Source organism: Pseudophryne corroboree, chromosome 3, assembly GCF_028390025.1.
Source record: "Pseudophryne corroboree isolate aPseCor3 chromosome 3, aPseCor3.hap2, whole genome shotgun sequence".
NCBI classification, from domain to species: Eukaryota; Metazoa; Chordata; class Amphibia; order Anura; family Myobatrachidae; genus Pseudophryne; species Pseudophryne corroboree.
The window spans coordinates 116233677-116243610 of record NC_086446.1 but is presented as its reverse complement, the minus strand read 5'-3'; the positions used below and the strand labels follow the sequence as shown (position 1 = coordinate 116243610).

General features: G+C 41.7%; 32 non-coding genes and 12 pseudogenes across 32 annotated transcripts; all 44 read left to right on the top strand.

Annotated features, from left to right (window-relative positions):
• The first annotated feature begins 17 nt into the window (after positions 1–17).
• Positions 18–136, top strand: LOC134893192 (5S ribosomal RNA; annotated as a pseudogene).
• Positions 137–243: 107 nt separating this feature from the next.
• On the top strand, positions 244–362 carry LOC135061746 (5S ribosomal RNA). Its single transcript, XR_010248119.1, has one exon. It is a non-coding gene; the product is annotated as a 5S ribosomal RNA (ribosomal RNA).
• Positions 363–469: 107 nt separating this feature from the next.
• Positions 470–588, top strand: LOC134887739 (5S ribosomal RNA; annotated as a pseudogene).
• A 107-nt stretch (positions 589–695) lies between these two features.
• LOC135058442 (5S ribosomal RNA) lies at positions 696–814 on the top strand. The gene has a single exon (XR_010244871.1). It is a non-coding gene; the product is annotated as a 5S ribosomal RNA (ribosomal RNA).
• Positions 815–921: 107 nt separating this feature from the next.
• On the top strand, positions 922–1040 carry LOC134889790 (5S ribosomal RNA; annotated as a pseudogene).
• Positions 1041–1147: 107 nt separating this feature from the next.
• Positions 1148–1266, top strand: LOC134898605 (5S ribosomal RNA). Its single transcript, XR_010172298.1, has one exon. It is a non-coding gene; the product is annotated as a 5S ribosomal RNA (ribosomal RNA).
• A 107-nt stretch (positions 1267–1373) lies between these two features.
• Positions 1374–1492, top strand: LOC134898604 (5S ribosomal RNA). Its single transcript, XR_010172297.1, has one exon. It is a non-coding gene; the product is annotated as a 5S ribosomal RNA (ribosomal RNA).
• A 107-nt stretch (positions 1493–1599) lies between these two features.
• LOC134900940 (5S ribosomal RNA) lies at positions 1600–1718 on the top strand. The gene has a single exon (XR_010174441.1). It is a non-coding gene; the product is annotated as a 5S ribosomal RNA (ribosomal RNA).
• Positions 1719–1825: 107 nt separating this feature from the next.
• On the top strand, positions 1826–1944 carry LOC135068950 (5S ribosomal RNA). The gene has a single exon (XR_010255141.1). It is a non-coding gene; the product is annotated as a 5S ribosomal RNA (ribosomal RNA).
• Positions 1945–2051: 107 nt separating this feature from the next.
• Positions 2052–2170, top strand: LOC134889366 (5S ribosomal RNA; annotated as a pseudogene).
• Positions 2171–2277: 107 nt separating this feature from the next.
• On the top strand, positions 2278–2396 carry LOC135065126 (5S ribosomal RNA). Its single transcript, XR_010251414.1, has one exon. It is a non-coding gene; the product is annotated as a 5S ribosomal RNA (ribosomal RNA).
• Positions 2397–2503: 107 nt separating this feature from the next.
• Positions 2504–2622, top strand: LOC134898602 (5S ribosomal RNA). Its single transcript, XR_010172295.1, has one exon. It is a non-coding gene; the product is annotated as a 5S ribosomal RNA (ribosomal RNA).
• Positions 2623–2729: 107 nt separating this feature from the next.
• Positions 2730–2848, top strand: LOC134900939 (5S ribosomal RNA). The gene has a single exon (XR_010174440.1). It is a non-coding gene; the product is annotated as a 5S ribosomal RNA (ribosomal RNA).
• A 107-nt stretch (positions 2849–2955) lies between these two features.
• Positions 2956–3074, top strand: LOC134893191 (5S ribosomal RNA; annotated as a pseudogene).
• A 107-nt stretch (positions 3075–3181) lies between these two features.
• LOC135066669 (5S ribosomal RNA) lies at positions 3182–3300 on the top strand. Its single transcript, XR_010252910.1, has one exon. It is a non-coding gene; the product is annotated as a 5S ribosomal RNA (ribosomal RNA).
• A 107-nt stretch (positions 3301–3407) lies between these two features.
• On the top strand, positions 3408–3526 carry LOC134887738 (5S ribosomal RNA; annotated as a pseudogene).
• A 107-nt stretch (positions 3527–3633) lies between these two features.
• Positions 3634–3752, top strand: LOC135067609 (5S ribosomal RNA). The gene has a single exon (XR_010253820.1). It is a non-coding gene; the product is annotated as a 5S ribosomal RNA (ribosomal RNA).
• A 107-nt stretch (positions 3753–3859) lies between these two features.
• On the top strand, positions 3860–3978 carry LOC134900938 (5S ribosomal RNA). Its single transcript, XR_010174439.1, has one exon. It is a non-coding gene; the product is annotated as a 5S ribosomal RNA (ribosomal RNA).
• Positions 3979–4085: 107 nt separating this feature from the next.
• On the top strand, positions 4086–4204 carry LOC135068949 (5S ribosomal RNA). The gene has a single exon (XR_010255140.1). It is a non-coding gene; the product is annotated as a 5S ribosomal RNA (ribosomal RNA).
• Positions 4205–4311: 107 nt separating this feature from the next.
• LOC135063355 (5S ribosomal RNA) lies at positions 4312–4430 on the top strand. Its single transcript, XR_010249689.1, has one exon. It is a non-coding gene; the product is annotated as a 5S ribosomal RNA (ribosomal RNA).
• A 107-nt stretch (positions 4431–4537) lies between these two features.
• LOC134898601 (5S ribosomal RNA) lies at positions 4538–4656 on the top strand. Its single transcript, XR_010172294.1, has one exon. It is a non-coding gene; the product is annotated as a 5S ribosomal RNA (ribosomal RNA).
• A 107-nt stretch (positions 4657–4763) lies between these two features.
• Positions 4764–4882, top strand: LOC135059244 (5S ribosomal RNA). The gene has a single exon (XR_010245655.1). It is a non-coding gene; the product is annotated as a 5S ribosomal RNA (ribosomal RNA).
• A 107-nt stretch (positions 4883–4989) lies between these two features.
• Positions 4990–5108, top strand: LOC134900937 (5S ribosomal RNA). The gene has a single exon (XR_010174438.1). It is a non-coding gene; the product is annotated as a 5S ribosomal RNA (ribosomal RNA).
• Positions 5109–5215: 107 nt separating this feature from the next.
• LOC135068947 (5S ribosomal RNA) lies at positions 5216–5334 on the top strand. Its single transcript, XR_010255138.1, has one exon. It is a non-coding gene; the product is annotated as a 5S ribosomal RNA (ribosomal RNA).
• A 107-nt stretch (positions 5335–5441) lies between these two features.
• On the top strand, positions 5442–5560 carry LOC135063140 (5S ribosomal RNA). The gene has a single exon (XR_010249478.1). It is a non-coding gene; the product is annotated as a 5S ribosomal RNA (ribosomal RNA).
• A 107-nt stretch (positions 5561–5667) lies between these two features.
• On the top strand, positions 5668–5786 carry LOC134898600 (5S ribosomal RNA). The gene has a single exon (XR_010172293.1). It is a non-coding gene; the product is annotated as a 5S ribosomal RNA (ribosomal RNA).
• Positions 5787–5893: 107 nt separating this feature from the next.
• Positions 5894–6012, top strand: LOC135061024 (5S ribosomal RNA). Its single transcript, XR_010247417.1, has one exon. It is a non-coding gene; the product is annotated as a 5S ribosomal RNA (ribosomal RNA).
• Positions 6013–6119: 107 nt separating this feature from the next.
• LOC135059118 (5S ribosomal RNA) lies at positions 6120–6238 on the top strand. The gene has a single exon (XR_010245534.1). It is a non-coding gene; the product is annotated as a 5S ribosomal RNA (ribosomal RNA).
• A 107-nt stretch (positions 6239–6345) lies between these two features.
• On the top strand, positions 6346–6464 carry LOC135070246 (5S ribosomal RNA). The gene has a single exon (XR_010256417.1). It is a non-coding gene; the product is annotated as a 5S ribosomal RNA (ribosomal RNA).
• Positions 6465–6571: 107 nt separating this feature from the next.
• Positions 6572–6690, top strand: LOC134887078 (5S ribosomal RNA; annotated as a pseudogene).
• Positions 6691–6797: 107 nt separating this feature from the next.
• Positions 6798–6916, top strand: LOC134898599 (5S ribosomal RNA). The gene has a single exon (XR_010172292.1). It is a non-coding gene; the product is annotated as a 5S ribosomal RNA (ribosomal RNA).
• A 107-nt stretch (positions 6917–7023) lies between these two features.
• On the top strand, positions 7024–7142 carry LOC134886389 (5S ribosomal RNA). Its single transcript, XR_010170474.1, has one exon. It is a non-coding gene; the product is annotated as a 5S ribosomal RNA (ribosomal RNA).
• Positions 7143–7249: 107 nt separating this feature from the next.
• On the top strand, positions 7250–7368 carry LOC134898598 (5S ribosomal RNA). Its single transcript, XR_010172291.1, has one exon. It is a non-coding gene; the product is annotated as a 5S ribosomal RNA (ribosomal RNA).
• Positions 7369–7475: 107 nt separating this feature from the next.
• On the top strand, positions 7476–7594 carry LOC134887737 (5S ribosomal RNA; annotated as a pseudogene).
• Positions 7595–7701: 107 nt separating this feature from the next.
• On the top strand, positions 7702–7820 carry LOC134885636 (5S ribosomal RNA). The gene has a single exon (XR_010169746.1). It is a non-coding gene; the product is annotated as a 5S ribosomal RNA (ribosomal RNA).
• A 107-nt stretch (positions 7821–7927) lies between these two features.
• Positions 7928–8046, top strand: LOC135058334 (5S ribosomal RNA). The gene has a single exon (XR_010244764.1). It is a non-coding gene; the product is annotated as a 5S ribosomal RNA (ribosomal RNA).
• A 107-nt stretch (positions 8047–8153) lies between these two features.
• LOC135064504 (5S ribosomal RNA) lies at positions 8154–8272 on the top strand. Its single transcript, XR_010250814.1, has one exon. It is a non-coding gene; the product is annotated as a 5S ribosomal RNA (ribosomal RNA).
• Positions 8273–8379: 107 nt separating this feature from the next.
• LOC135060040 (5S ribosomal RNA) lies at positions 8380–8498 on the top strand. The gene has a single exon (XR_010246432.1). It is a non-coding gene; the product is annotated as a 5S ribosomal RNA (ribosomal RNA).
• A 107-nt stretch (positions 8499–8605) lies between these two features.
• LOC134889421 (5S ribosomal RNA) lies at positions 8606–8724 on the top strand (annotated as a pseudogene).
• Positions 8725–8831: 107 nt separating this feature from the next.
• Positions 8832–8950, top strand: LOC134890389 (5S ribosomal RNA; annotated as a pseudogene).
• Positions 8951–9057: 107 nt separating this feature from the next.
• LOC135068558 (5S ribosomal RNA) lies at positions 9058–9176 on the top strand. Its single transcript, XR_010254754.1, has one exon. It is a non-coding gene; the product is annotated as a 5S ribosomal RNA (ribosomal RNA).
• Positions 9177–9283: 107 nt separating this feature from the next.
• Positions 9284–9402, top strand: LOC134892820 (5S ribosomal RNA; annotated as a pseudogene).
• A 107-nt stretch (positions 9403–9509) lies between these two features.
• Positions 9510–9628, top strand: LOC134890379 (5S ribosomal RNA; annotated as a pseudogene).
• Positions 9629–9735: 107 nt separating this feature from the next.
• Positions 9736–9854, top strand: LOC134898597 (5S ribosomal RNA). The gene has a single exon (XR_010172290.1). It is a non-coding gene; the product is annotated as a 5S ribosomal RNA (ribosomal RNA).
• Positions 9855–9934: the final 80 nt, after the last annotated feature.

Below are 9934 nucleotides of genomic sequence, written 5' to 3'. Positions count from 1 at the left end.
CAGAAACCACAAAGCTCATCCACAGCCACACCTTTCTGGATTAGCCCAATCTCATCTGATCTTGGAAGCTAAGCAGTGTTGGGCCTGGTTAGTACTTGGATGGGAGACCACCTGGGAATACAAGGTGCTGTAGATATTTTTATACTGCCAACACCGTTCTGTTGATGCATTCCATTTTCAAACGTATTCATTTATGAACCAGTAGTTAGAAGTAGAAAAGTTCTAACAGAAACCACAAAGCTCATCTACAGCCACACCACACTGGATACGCCCAATCTCATCTGATCTTGGAAGCTAATCAGTGTTGGGCCTGGTTAGTACTTGGATGGGAGACCACCTGGGAATACAAGGTGCTGTAGATATTTTTATACTGCCAACACCCTTCTGTTGATGCATTCCATTTTCAAACGTATTCATTTATGAACCAGTAGTTAGAAGTAGAAAAGTTCTAACAGAAACCACAACGCTCATCTACAGCAACACTACACTGGATACGCCCAATCTCATCTGATCTTGGAAGCTAAGCAGTGTAGGGCCTGGTTAGTACTTGGATGGGAGACCACCTGGGAATACAAGGTGATGTAGATATTTTTATACTGCCAACACCCTTCTGTTGATGCATTCCATTTTCAAACGTATTCATTTATGAACCAGTAGTTAGAAGTAGAAAAGTTCTAACAGAAACCACAAAGCTCATCTACAGCTACACCACACTGGATACGCCCAATCTCATCTGATCTTGGAAGCTAAGCAGTGTTGGGCCTGGTTAGTACTTGGATGGGAGACCACCTGGGAATACAAGGTGCTGTAGATAATTTTATACTGCCAACACCGTTCTGTTGATGCATTCCATTTTACAACGTATTCATTTATGAACCAGTAGTTAGAAGTAGAAAAGTTCTAACAGAAACCAAAAAGTTCATGTACAGCCGCACCACACTGGATACGTCCAATCTCATCTGATCTTGGAAGCTAAGCAGTGTTGGGCCTGATTAGTACTTGGATGGGAGACCACCTGGGAATACAAGGTGCTGTAGATAATTTTATACTGCCAACACTGTTCTGTTGATGCATTCCATTTTAAAACGTATTCATTTATGAACCAGTAGTTAGAAGTAGAAAAGTTCTAACAGAAACCACAAAGTTCATCTACAGCCACACCACACTGGATACGCCCAATCTCATCTGATCTTGGAAGCTAAGCAGTGTTGGGCCTGGTTAGTACTTGGATGGGAGACCACCTGGGAATACAAGGTGCTGTAGATATTTTTATACTGCCAACACCGTTCTGTTGATGCATTCCATTTTCAAACGTACTCATTTATGAACCAGTAGTTAGAAGTAGAAAAGTTCTAACAGAAACCACAAAGCTCATCTACAGCCACACCACACTGGATACGCCCAATCTCATCTGATCTTGGAAGCTAAGCAGTGTTGGGCCTGGTTAGTACTTGGATGGGAGACCACCTGGGAATACAAGGTGCTGTAGATATTGTTATACTGCCAACACCGTTCTGTTGATGCATTCAATTTTCAAATGTATTCATTTATGAACCAGTAGTTAGAAGTAGAAAAGTTCAAACAGAAACCATAAAACTCATCTACAGCCACACCACACTGGATACGCCCAATCTCATCTGATCTTGGAAGCTAAGCAGTGTTGGGCCTGGTTAGTACTTGGATGGGAGACCGCCTGGGAATACAAGGTGCTGTAGATAATTTTATACTGCCAACACCGTTCTGTTGATGCATTCCATTTTACAACGTATTCATTTATGAACCAGTAGTTAGAAGTAGAAAAGTTCTAACAGAAACCAAAAAGTTAATCTACAGCCGCACCACACTGGATACGTCCAATCTCATCTGATCTTGGAAGCTAAGCAGTGTTGGGCCTGGTTAGTACTTGGATGGGAGACCACCTGGGAATACAAGGTGCTGTAGATATTTTTATACTGCCAACACCGTTCTGTTGATGCATTCCATTTTCAAACGAATTCATTTATGAACCAGTAGTTAGAAGTAGAAAAGTTCTAACAGAAACCACAAAGCTCATCTACAGCCACACCACACTGGATACGCCCAATCTCATCTGATCTTGGAAGCTAAGCAGTGTTGGGCCTGGTTAGAACTTGGATGGGAGACCACCTGGGTATACAAGGTGCTGTAGATATTTTTATACTGCCAACACCGTTCTGATGATGCATTCCATTTTAAAACGTATTCATTTATGAACCAGTAGTTAGAAGTAGAAAAGTTCTAACAGAAACCACAAAGCTCATCTACAGACACACCACACTGGATACGCCCAATCTCATCTGATCTTGGAAGCTAAGCAGTGTTGGGCCTGGTTAGTACTTGGATGGGAGACCACCTGGGAATACAAGGTGCTGTAGATATTTTTATACTGCCAACACCGTTCTGTTGATGCATTCCATTTTCAAACGTATTCATTTATGAACCTGTAGTTAGAAGTAGAAAAGTTCTAACAGAAACCACAAAGCTCATCTACAGCCACACCACACTGGATACGCCCAATCTCATCTGATCTTGGAAGCTAAGCAGTGTTGGGCCTGGTTAGTACTTGGATGGGAGACCACCTGGGAATACAAGGTGCTGTAGATATTTTTATACTGCCAACACCGTTCTGTTGATGCATTCAATTTTCAAATGTATTCATTTATGAACCAGTAGTTAGAAGTAGAAAAGTTCAAACAGAAACCATAAAACTCATCTACAGCCACACCACACTGGATACGCCCAATCTCATCTGATCTTGGAAGCTAAGCAGTGTTGGGCCTGGTTAGTACTTGGATGGGAGACCGCCTGGGAATACAAGGTGCTGTAGATAATTTTATACTGCCAACACCATTCTGTTGATGCATTCCATTTTAAAACGTATTCATTTATGAACCAGTAGTTAGAAGTAGAAAAGTTCTAACAGAAACCACAAAGCTCATCCACAGCCACACCTTTCTGGATTAGCCCAATCTCATCTGATCTTGGAAGCTAAGCAGTGTTGGGCCTGGTTAGTACTTGGATGGGAGACCACCTGGGAATACAAGGTGCTGTAGATATTTTTATACTGCCAACACCGTTCTGTTGATGCATTCCATTTTCAAACGTATTCATTTATGAACCAGTAGTTAGAAGTAGAAAAGTTCTAACAGAAACCACAAAGCTCATCTACAGCCACACCACACTGGATATGCCCAATCTCATCTGATCTTGGAAGCTAATCAGTGTTGGGCCTGGTTAGTACTTGGATGGGAGACCACCTGGGAATACAAGGTGCTGTAGATATTTTTATACTGCCAACACCCTTCTGTTGATGCATTCCATTTTCAAACGTATTCATTTATGAACCAGTAGTTAGAAGTAGAAAAGTTCTAACAGAAACCACAAAGCTCATCTACAGCAACACTACACTGGATACGCCCAATCTCATCTGATCTTGGAAGCTAAGCAGTGTAGGGCCTGGTTAGTACTTGGATGGGAGACCACCTGGGAATACAAGGTGATGTAGATATTTTTATACTGCCAACACCCTTCTGTTGATGCATTCCATTTTCAAACGTATTCATTTATGAACCAGTAGTTAGAAGTAGAAAAGTTCTAACAGAAACCACAAAGCTCATCTACAGCTACACCACACTGGATACGCCCAACCTCATCTGATCTTGGAAGCTAAGCAGTGTTGGGCCTGGTTAGTACTTGGATGGGAGACCACCTGGGAATACAAGGTGCTGTAGATATTTTTATACTACCAACACCGTTCTGTTGATGCATTCCATTTTCAAACGTACTCATTTATGAACCAGTAGTTAGAAGTAGAAAAGTTCTAACAGAAACCACAAAGCTCATCTACAGCCACACCACACTGGATACGCCCAATCTCATCTGATCTTGGAAGCTAAGCAGTGTTGGGCCTGGTTAGTACTTGGATGGGAGACCGCCTGGGAATACAAGGTGCTGTAGATAATTTTATACTGCCAACACCGTTCTGTTGATGCATTCCATTTTACAACGTATTCATTTATGAACCAGTAGTTAGAAGTAGAAAAGTTCTAACAGAAACCAAAAAGTTCATCTACAGCCGCACCACACTGGATACGTCCAATCTCATCTGATCTTGGAAGCTAAGCAGTGTTGGGCCTGGTTAGTACTTGGATGGGAGACCACCTGGGAATACAAGGTGCTGTAGATAATTTTATACTGCCAACACCGTTCTGTTGATGCATTCCATTTTAAAACGTATTCATTTATGAACCAGTAGTTAGAAGTAGAAAAGTTCTAACAGAAACCACAAAGTTCATCTACAGCCACACCACACTGGATACGCCCAATCTCATCTGATCTTGGAAGCTAAGCAGTGTTGGGTCTGGTTAGTACTTGGGTGGGAGACCACCTGGGAATACAAGGTGCTGTAGATAATTTTATACTGCCAACACCGTTCTGTAGATGCATTCCATTTTCAAACGTATTCTTTTATGAACCAGTAGTTAGAAGTAGAAAAGTTCTAACAGAAACCACAAAGTTCATCTACAGCCACACCACACTGGATACGCCCAATCTCATCTGATCTTGGAAGCTAAGCAGTGTTGGGCCTGGTTAGTACTTGGATGGGAGACCACCTGGGAATACAAGGTGCTGTAGATATTTTTATACTGCCAACACCGTTCTGTTGATGCATTCCATTTTCAAACGTACTCATTTATGAACCAGTAGTTAGAAGTAGAAAAGTTCTAACAGAAACCACAAAGCTCATCTACAGCCACACCACACTGGATACGCCCAATCTCATCTGATCTTGGAAGCTAAGCAGTGTTGGGCCTGGTTAGTACTTGGATGGGAGACCACCTGGGAATACAAGGTGTTGTAGATATTGTTATACTGCCAACACCGTTCTGTTGATGCATTCAATTTTCAAATGTATTCATTTATGAACCAGTAGTTAGAAGTAGAAAAGTTCAAACAGAAACCATAAAACTCATCTACAGCCACACCACACTGGATACGCCCAATCTCATCTGATCTTGGAAGCTAAGCAGTGTTGGGCCTGGTTAGTACTTGGATGGGAGACCGCCTGGGAATACAAGGTGCTGTAGATAATTTTATACTGCCAACACCGTTCTGTTGATGCATTCCATTTTACAACGTATTCATTTATGAACCAGTAGTTAGAAGTAGAAAAGTTCTAACAGAAACCAAAACGTTCATCTACAGCCGCACCACACTGGATACGTCCAATCTCATCTGATCTTGGAAGCTAAGCAGTGTTGGGCCTGGTTAGTACTTGGATGGGAGACCACCTGGGAATACAAGGTGCTGTAGATATTTTTATACTGCCAACACCGTTCTGTTGATGCATTCCATTTTCAAACGAATTAATTTATGAACCAGTAGTTAGAAGTAGAAAAGTTCTAACAGAAACCACAAATCTCGTCTACAGCCACACCACACTGGATACGCCCAATCTCATCTGATCTTGGAAGCTAAGCAGTGTTGGACCGGGTTAGTACTTGGATGGGAGACCACCTGGGAATACAAGGTGCTGTAGATATTTTTATACTGCCAACACCGTTCTGTTGATGCATTCCATTTTCAAACGTATTCATTTATGAACCAGTAGTTAGAAGTAGAAAAGTTCTAATAGAAACCACAAAGCTCATCTACAGCCACACCACACTGGATACGCCCAATCTCATCTGATCTTGGAAGCTAAGCAGTGTTGGGCCTGGTTAGTACTTGGATGGGAGACCACCTGGGAATACAAGGTGCTGTAGATATTTTTATACTGCCAACACCGTTCTGTTGATGCATTCCATTTTCAAACGTATTCATTTATGAACCAGTAGTTAGAAGTAGAAAAGTTCTAACAGAAACCACAAAGCTCATCTACAGCTACACCACACTGGATACACCCAGTCTCATCTGATCTTGGAAGCTAAGCAGTGTTGGGCCTGGTTAGTACTTGGATGGGAGACCACCTGGGAATACAAGGTGCTGTAGATATTTTTATACTGCCAACACCCTTCTGTTGATGCATTCCATTTTCAAACTTATTCATTTATGGACCAGTAGTTAGAAGTAGAAAAGTTCTAACATAAACCACAAAACTCATCTACAGCCACACCACACTGGATATGCCCAATCTCATCTGATCTTGGAAGCTAAGCAGTGTTGGGCCTGGTTAGTACTTGGATGGGAGACCACCTGGGAATACAAGGTGCTGTAGATATTTTTATACTGCCAACACCGTTCTGTTGATGCATTCAATTTTCAAATGTATTCATTTATGAACCAGTAGTTAGAAGTAGAAAAGTTCTAACAGAAACCATAAAGCTCATCTACAGCCACACCACACTGGATACGCCCAATCTCATCTGATTTTGGAAGCTAAGCAGTGTTGGGCCTGGTTAGTACTTGGACGGGAGACCGCCTGGGAATACAAGGTGCTGTAGATAATTTTATACTGCCAACACCGTTCTGTTGATGCATTCCATTTTAAAACGTATTCATTTATGAACCAGTAGTTAGAAGTAGAAAAGTTCTAACAGAAACCAAAAAGTTCATGTACAGCCACACCACATTGGATACGTCCAATCTCATCTGATCTTGGAAGCTAAGCAGTGTTGGGCCTGGTTAGTACTTGGATGGGAGACCACCTGGGAATACAAGGTGCTGTAGATATTTTTATACTGCCAACACCGTTCTGTTGATGCATTCCATTTTCAAACGAATTCATTTATGAACCAGTAGTTAGAAGTAGAAAAGTTCTAACAGAAACCACAAAGCTCATCTACAGCCACACCACACTGGATACGCCCAATCTCATCTGATCTTGGAAGCTAAGCAGTGTTGGGCCTGGTTAGTACTTGGATGGGAGACCACCTGGGAATACAAGGTGCTGTAGATATTTTTATACTGCCAACACCGTTCTGTTGATGCATTCCATTTTCAAACGTATTAATTTATGAACCAGTAGTTAGAAGTAGAAAAGTTCTAACAGAAACCACAAAGCCCATCCACAGCCACACCTTTCTGGATACGCCCAATCTCATCTGATCTTGGAAGCTAAGCAGTGTTGGGCCTGGTTAGTACTTGGATGGGAGACCACCTGGGAATACAAGGTGCTGTAGATATTTTTATACTGCCAACACCGTTCTGTTGAGGCATTCCATTTTCAAACGTATTCATTCATGAACCAGTAGTTAGAAGTAGAAAAGTTCTAACAGAAACCACAAAGCTCATCTACAGCCACACCACACTGGATACGCCCAATCTCATCTGATCTTGGAAGCTAAGCAGTGTTGGGCCTGGTTAGTACTTGGATGGGAGACCACCTGGGAATACAAGGTGCTGTAGATATTTTTATACTGCCAACACCCTTCTGTTGATGCATTCCATTTTCAAACGTATTCATTTATGAACCAGTAGTTAGAAGTAGAAAAGTTCTAATAGAAACCACGAAGCTCATCTACAGCAACACTACACTGGATACGCCCAATCTCATCTGATCTTGGAAGCTAAGCAGTGTAGGGCCTGGTTAGTACTTGGATGGGAGACCACCTGGGAATACAAGGTGATGTAGATATTTTTATACTGCCAACACCCTTCTGTTGATGCATTCCATTTTCAAACGTATTCATTTATGAACCAGTAGTTAGAAGTAGAAAAGTTCTAACAGAAACCACAAAGCTCATCAACAACAACACCACACTGGATACGCCCAATCTCATCTGATCTTGGAAGCTAAGCAGTGTTGGGCCTGGTTAGTACTTGGATGGGAGACCACCTGGGAATACAAGGTGCTGTAGATATTTTTATACTACCAACACCGTTCTGTTGATGCATTCCATTTTCAAACGTATTCATTTATGAAACAGTAGTTAGAAGTAGAAAAGTTCTAACAGAAACCATAAAGCTCATCTACAGCCACACCACACTGGATACGCCCAATCTCATCTGAGCTTGGAAGCTAAGCAGTGTTGGGCCTGGTTAGTACTTGGATGGGAGACCACCTGGGAATACAAGGTGCTGTAGATATTTTTATACTACCAACACCGTTCTGTTGATGCATTCCATTTTCAAACGTATTCATTTATGAACCAGTAGTTAGAAGTAGAAAAGTACTAACAGAAACCACAAAGCTCTTCTACAGCCACACCACACTGGATATGCCCAATCTCATCTGATCTTGGAAGCTAAGCAGTGTTGGGCCTGGTTAGTACTTGGATGGGAGACCACCTGGGAATACAAGGTGCTGTAGATATTTTTATACTGCCAACACCATTCTGTTGATGCATTCCATTTTAAAACGTATTCATTTATGAACCAGTAGTTAGAAGTAGAAAAGTTCTAACAGAAACCAGAAAGTTCATCTACAGCAACACCACACTGGATACGCCCAATCTCATCTGATCTTGGAAGCTAAGCAGTGTTGGGCCTGGTTAGTACTTGGATGGGAGACCACCTGGGAATACAAGGTGCTGTAGATATTTTTATACTGCCAACACCGTTCTGTTGATGCATTCCATTTTCAAACGTATTCATTTATGAACCAGTAGTTAGAAGTAGAAAAGTTCTAACAGAAACCACAAAGCTCATCTACAGCCACACCACACTGGATTCGCCCAAACTCATCTGAGCTTGGAAGCTAAGCAGTGTTGGGCCTGGTTAGTACTTGGATGGGAGACCACCTGGGTATACAAGGTGCTGTAGATATTTTTATACTGCCAACACCGTTCTGTTGATGCATTCCATTTTAAAACGTATTCATTTATGAACCAGTAGTTAGAAGTAGAAAAGTTCTAACAGAAAACAGAAAGTTCATCTACAGCCACACCACACTGGATACGCCCAATCTCATCTGATCTTTGAAGCTAAGCAGTGTTGGGCCTGGTTAGTACTTGGATGGGAGACCACCCGGTAATACAAGGTGCTGTAGATATTTTTATACTGAAAACACCGTTCTGTTGATGCATTCCATTTTTAAACGTATTCATTTATGAACCAGGAGTTAGAAGTAGAAAAGTTCTAACAGAAACCAAAAAGTTTATCTACAGCCACACCACACTGGATACGTCCAATCTCATCTGATCTTGGAAGCTAAGCAGTGTTGGGCCTGGTTAGTACTTGTATGGGAGACCACCTGGGAATACAAGGTGCTGTAGATATTTTTATACTGCCAACACCGTTCTGTTGATGGATTCCATTTTAAAACGTATTCATTTATGAACCAGTAGTTAGAAGTAGAAAAGTTCTAACAGAAACCACAAAGCTCATCTACAGCCACACCACACTGGATACGCCCAATCTCATCTGATCTTGGAAGCTAAACAGTGTTGTGCCTGGTTAGTATTTGGATGGGAGACTACTTGGGAATACAAGGTGCTGTAGATATTTTTATACTGCCAACACCCTTCTGTTGATGCATTCCATTTTAAAATGTATTCATTTATGAACCAGTAGTTAGAAGTAGAAAAGTTCTAACAGAAACCACAAAGCTCATCTACAGCCACACTACACTGGATACGCACAATCTCATCTGATCTTGGAAGCTAAGCAGTGTAGGGCCTGGTTAGTACTTGGATGGGAGACCACCTGGGAATACAAGGTGATGTAGATATTTTTATACTGCCAACACCCTTCTGTTGATGCATTCCATTTTCAAACGTATTCATTTATGAACCAGTAGTTAGAAGTAGAAAAGTTCTAACAGAAACCACAAAGCTCATCTACAGCCACACCACACTGGATACGCCCAATCTCATCTGATCTTGGAAGCTAAGCAGTGTTGGGCCTGGTTAGTACTTGGATGGGAGACCACCTGGGAATACAAGGTGCTGTAGATATTTTTATACTACCAACACCGTTCTGTTGATGCATTCCATTTTCAAACGTGTTCATTTATGAAACAGTAGTTAGAAGTAGA